The following is a 5,896-nucleotide window of genomic DNA, read 5'->3' on the forward strand; positions in this document are numbered from 1 at the left end:
CCCGCTAAAGACTATACTTCCCAGCCCCCCTTGCAGCTCAGCGTGACCATTTGGCTACAGAGTGGACGACAGGATATGAGCATAAATCACGCATGTAACTTCCAGGTTGTAACCTCAGCACGGACGCACAGGCCCTCCTCCAACCCTTCTCCCCTCCCGCCTCCACCCTCTCGGCTGGGAGGTATTTGTGATGGCAGGAGCTGGAGCAGCCACTATGGTCCACAGATGGCAGTTCAGCTGAGGGGCTAGAGGAACAAGGTAAAAGAAGTCTGGTCCCTGGCGATGATGCCGGGACAGTGAGGACGGGAACGGTGAGCTTCTCTTTCACTGAAGCCACGGTCTTAAGGGTTTCACAGACGGGGTCATGGAATCATGGCAACAACAGGTCTCCGATAATCAAAAGTCTTGCGCACCGTCACCGCCCATATTGCAGGCCCCGGACTTCCTCCCTTTCCCGCTAACCCTCCTCTGCTGCAAACTGCCCAGCGCCCCATCTCCTCCTCCCGATCTCCCCGGAAGTCCCCTGTGCGCGGCCCAGCCTTGCTGCAACCAAGCTGTAGCGTGCCAAACGGGCCACCACGTGGCCGGCCGCGGAACTGCCCTTCCCGCTCCGGAAATCCTGCCCACTGCTTCCCCAAAAGCAGACCAGAGAGCGCGAGTGGCCTCGGCCGGGTCACGCAGCCGGGCCACCCTCTGCAAAGGAAGCAGATGGCTGAGCCTGGCCCACGGAGGGCTGTGGGGACGCACAGTCGGAGCGGCCACCCCTCCTCCCCCAGGACATCCCCGCATCCCACATGGATCGTTTCATTCCCTGGCTCTTTCCACGAAGCCTGAACGCGGGCTGTGTGCCGTGTCCTTCTCCCGCCACCGGGGCTAGAGCGCGCTCTCCCCTCCCCCCAAGAGCTCGCAGGTTAGCGAGACGAGGCGCCCAGAAGAGGGCCGAGCTGGGCTGGGCGGGACTCGGGCTTCCCGGAGGAGGCGATGCATCCGCTGAGGCAGGACAGGCGGAGGGGGAGAAGGCAGGGGGGCCCACGCGGAGGGAAGGGCGGGCCCCGAGCAGCGGCGGCTGCGGCGGCTGCGGCGGCTGCGAGCCCCTGAGAGGCATCCAGAGGGAGTCAGGGCGGTCAGGGGAGCCGAGGGCGATGGGGAGCCAAGGAAGGATTCAGGGCAGCGCCGCAGGGAGATCAGATCTGCCTCTGGGGACGATCTCGGGGAGCAGGGCCGGGCCCCGGGGCCGCGCGTCCCCGCCGCATCCTCCTGCGCCCGGGCGCCAGCGGGAAGCGGGGCCGGGAGGGGGTACCTGGCGGCCAAAAGCCCAGCGGCTAATGAGCCCGGTGCGGCGCGGGCTATTTTTAGCAGCAGCGACGCGGGACGCCTAATCGCTCCGGCCGGCTCCCGCCAGGCTGCCATGGAAACGCTCGGCGCCGCCGCCGAGCGCGGATCCGGGCCGCGCGGCCTCCCGCTCGTCCCCCCCCCCCCCCCCCCCTCCCCCCGCTCCGAGCCTCGGCCGCTCGGCTCTGCGCCCGGCCCGCCCCGCCCCGCACGACGGCGGGGACCCGGGCGGCGGCCTCAGCTTGCCCCGTGCGCGCGTTGCACTCGCTTCATCCAGCGGCATTTGGCCGAGGAGGGTAAACGGTCGGCCTCGAGTCACACGGCTTGCTCGAGGTCGAGCTAGGACTTGAACCCAGGACGGCTGGTTGCGGAAGCTGAGCACTGATCCATGATTGGCCTACAGCGTGTATCTGAACCGGAATTTGGGGGGTTTGTGTTTGTCCGCGGAGGAGGGCCTCGTGAATGGTGGTCTCTGGGGGGGGGGGCCGGGGGGGGGGGGGGGGGGACCTGGTCTCTACCACCCACCTTGCTTATGGGAAACAGAAGTGAGAGAGGCTTTGCTCCTACGGGGAACAAATGGGGGCTTCGAGGCTGGGCCCCCAGCCGCAAGTTGCCCGATGCTGATGCCTGAAGCTGGGGTCTTTCCCCTCCGGGGGATGGGGGGGAGAGAGAGAGAGAGAGAGAGAGAGAGAGAGAGAGGGCTATTGTGCAGGACTGATGTCACGGGGATGCCCACCCTTGTTTCCCACAGTGGGAGCCAGCGGGGAGGGAAGAACAAAGTCCCACCCGGGCCAAGAGGTGGGGAGGCCAGCAGGCCGTCAGAGTGGTCTATAACATTGGATAGCTCCGGGGGGGCGCCTGGGTGACTCAGTCGGTGAAGCGTCCGACTTCAGCTCAGGTCATGATCTCACGGTTCACGAGTTCGAGCCCTGCGTCCCGCTCTGTGCTGACAGCTCCGAGCCTGAGGCCTGCTTCGGATGCTGTGTCTCCCTCTCTCTCTGCCCCTCCCCCGTTCATGCTCTCTCTCGCTCTCTCTCTCTCTCTCTTTCTGTCTCTCTCTCAAAAATAAATACACATTAAAAAAAAGAACATTGGCGATTTTGCTCCACATGGCCTTTGTTTTGCATTGGTTTGAACTCTTGAGACTATGACTTCAAATAGTGTTTATCTCGCTCACCGGCCCTGTTGGCGCCTCTGATCCTGGCCTGGTGATAAGCGCCAAGGTTGCTCAGTCCCCCGCCTGGCCCGCGGTAAGTCCTCCAGGACCGTGGCCGTCACCGTGGCTAACATTTTCAGAGAGCCACGTGCCACACTCACCGGCGGGATCTCATGTGACCCAGAGCGCTGCTGATTACTCACTCTTGAATATTCAGCCTGGTGCCCTGGGACCTGGGGCCTTGGTGGACCCACCTGCACCCCTCCCCCCCCCCCCCCCCCCCCAGGTATTTTTATCAATCCCGATCGGTGGACGGGAGGGCGGGACAGAAGGAGCATCCTGACCCTGGGGTGCAGTTGGCCTGAGCTGGAAATCCCACCTCTTCGCCCCCATCCTGCCTGTCCCCCCTGCCCCCCTCCCCCCCCCCACCCCCTACAGTTTCCCGAGCCATGAGGAGCATGCTCCCTGGGAGGAGGTGCTGGGAGGCTGGGGTTGCAGAGAGGGACACAGAGCCCCTTGAATTTGCCCCCACCGTTCCCCGGTCTCCCCAGCGGCAGGAAGGGTAGGGGGGGGCGGGGGGGGTGAGGCCAAGGTCACCATGCCCCTCCCCCAGCCTGGCTCTAATTAGCCGTGAAATAAATTAAACATGAGGCCAGGGGTCTGGGGGTGTTATGAGATCGAGGGGCGGGGGTGAGAGAGAGAGAGAGAGAGACAGGAGGACCTAAGCCTTCCCACCTGCATTTTGGACCTTTGGTGGCCAGAGAAAGCCTGGGGGGTTGGCCGGCTGTCCCTCCGGGGTCACCTTGCCCCACTTGGCACCGTTTAATTCCCTTGCCCCAAGGAAATGGTGAGATTCCCCCCCCAACCCCACCCCGGCAGCCAGCTGACCAGCAACAGGCCCAGAGAGGGAGGTGGAGAAGAGACAGGGAAGGGGGCGGAGCCTCGGTGTCCCCGTGGGTCCCACCCTCCTCCCCCCTCCTCCCCCCTCCTTGCCCCCCCCCTTGCTCCTCCTCCCATAACACTATTGCTGCCCTTGTAACCTCGCCCTTCCAGATCCACTCCCCCTCGGACAATGGCACTGTCCCCATCTCCACCCTGAGGACCGGCCGCGTGACCTCAGCAAGGCCGGTTTGCCTCTCAGCGCCTCGGTTTCCCCATCTGCACAACGGGGGAGGGGCCGTGGACCCAGGAGGTGACTCCTGTCACCAGCGTCAGAGTTGAGTCACCAGGCCTTGTGCCCCGCCCCCCACCCCCCTGGTGTGTGACTTAGGTCGTCGGTTCCCCCCCGGCCTCGGTGTCCTCCCCTGTAAGATAACGGTGCTTAAAGGAGGGAGATGAAGGACAAGCGGGGGGCCCCTCTCCCCACAGACTCCAAGAGCCACGAGTGCCCCCCTCCGCCACTACTGATATCCTACCCGCCCGAGGGGTCAGGCTGGGCGGAAGACAGGGTGCCCACGGTGGGGTGGGTGAAGCCTCAGTGTGGGGTTCACAAAGAAAGCCTCCTGCAGGCAGACTTGCGCCCTGAGTCTTGAAGACCGAGGACGATGCACACGCCAGAAGGAAAGGCATCCCTTGTGGAGGGAACGGCCGAGGCGAATGCTTGGAGGCAGAAAGAGAAAAAAAAAAAGTCACAAATTCTGGTCTCAGCTGGAACCCAGAGTGGCTCCCCCTGGACAGAGCAGCCTGGTGGGGCTTTGCAGGACAAGATCTCAAGTCAGAACCCACCCTGATGCAGACAGCCGGGCTCAGGAACGTAGATCCTAGAGTCCGAGAAGCACTTGCAGAGTGGGGGGTCATGAGAGCTGGCACCCCCCAGAGCTACTGTTAGGACAAGAAGAGCTGAGCCAACTGTGTAAACACTCAGCGCACACTCAAGTACTCACAGGGCGGCTGCTGTTACTACGGTTCCAACCAGGACCACGCAGATCATTTTTTAACAGTTATATATTCATTTCAATGTATATCCTCCCAAATTTATGGACACCATCTACTCCGCTCAAAAAAATATATATATCTGGGTTTCCACAGTAGGATATAAAGGTGCATTTTAAAAATAAATATATTTTGTTGGAAAAGAATGGGGAGGAGGTTGGGGGGGGGGGGGGGGGAAATGATGGAGCGAAGGAGAAGCCCGGAGTCTGGGAAAGGCTCGGGTAATAGATTTCTCGGCCTGCTCCCGGGCCCCGTAATTAATCCTGAGGGGCTCATTAAGTTCCGGCTTCCGCTCCAGCCACTCAGCGGCCTCCCTCCCGGTCTCCCCTCTCCCCCAGGGAGGCCCAGCCTGGCCTGCCCCCGCCAGGGCCTCCCTCCTGCGGTGCTGCTGGGCCCCCAGATCCCTGGGCTTAATCATGGAGAATGAAGGTTCAATCAGAAGCCTTTACGGCGGGGAGGGGAGGCCGTGCGAGGAGGGGAGGCTGTGCAGAGGAAGGGCCTCCCAGGTGCAGCAGAACCCGGAATAGGGCGAGGCAAGCGAGGCAGGGTGGAGGATGTCTATACTTAGCACTTTGATACTTTGTTCATTGTAGATGTTTTTGCATTCATTGTGAGTAGTTTTTACTTTTTATCTCTTCGTTGTGCTTTTTAAATGTGCTATCAAAATAGTACTTATCCAGACGGCTGACTTTGGCCGTCACCTCTTAACTTGTGTGGAGAGTCCGTGGTGCCTCCCTGGCCTCACCTTATCCGGGTCCTGATAGCTGCGGGGAGGCTGGAGCTCCTAAGTAAGCATCCTGAGGCCAGAAGCTGTCAGAGGACGGATGGTCTATTACTGGACTGATTTATTTTTTATTTTTTTTTAACTGTTTTTTTTTTTAATCTTTATTTATTTATTTTTAAATGTTTTTATTTTTTTTTATTTTTGAAGGCGAGAGAGACAGAGCATGAGCGGGGGTTGGAGCAGAGAGAGAGGGAGACACAGAATCTGAAGCAGGCTCCAGGCTCCGAGCCGTCAGCACAGAGCCCGACGCGGGGCTCGAACTCACGGACCGCGAGATCACGACCCGAGCTGAAGTCGGCCACTTAACCAACTGAGCCACCCAGGGGCCCCTGGACTGATTTTATAGCTGGGAAACAGGCCCAGAAGGGCAAGTCACGGGCCTCGGGTTACTTGGCTAAAAGAACGCAGAGGCGGGATTTGAACCCTCGACAGCCTTCCGGGGCTCCCACCTTCTTTAGGATAAAAGCCCAAATCCTGTGGCCCCTGGGGCCCCCGCAGGACCTACCTCCAAGGGCAATGAGATCAAAGGAGGTCGGGGACCTGACTCGGGTGCTTACGGCCGCCCTCTAGTGGCTGCTTCCGGGAAGAGGACCCCACCGTGTACGGGTGGGGGAGGAGGGAACCCGAGCAGAGGGGACCGCGCTGGTCCACGCGGGCGATGGAACCGTACACCCTGATCCCATACTGTCCAG

At 61.1% G+C, this 5,896-nt stretch overlaps 1 long non-coding RNA gene across 1 annotated transcript; it reads left to right on the top strand.

The window, feature by feature from the left end:
• The first annotated feature begins 1,623 nt into the window (after positions 1 to 1,623).
• On the top strand, positions 1,624 to 4,526 carry LOC125930956 (uncharacterized). The gene is made up of 3 exons (XR_007460327.1): positions 1,624 to 1,761; positions 3,542 to 3,704; positions 3,997 to 4,526. It is a non-coding gene; the product is annotated as an uncharacterized LOC125930956 (long non-coding RNA).
• Positions 4,527 to 5,896: the final 1,370 nt, after the last annotated feature.

The sequence above is a fragment of the Panthera uncia genome, chromosome A2, assembly GCF_023721935.1.
Source record: "Panthera uncia isolate 11264 chromosome A2, Puncia_PCG_1.0, whole genome shotgun sequence".
NCBI lineage: Eukaryota > Metazoa > Chordata > Mammalia > Carnivora > Felidae > Panthera > Panthera uncia.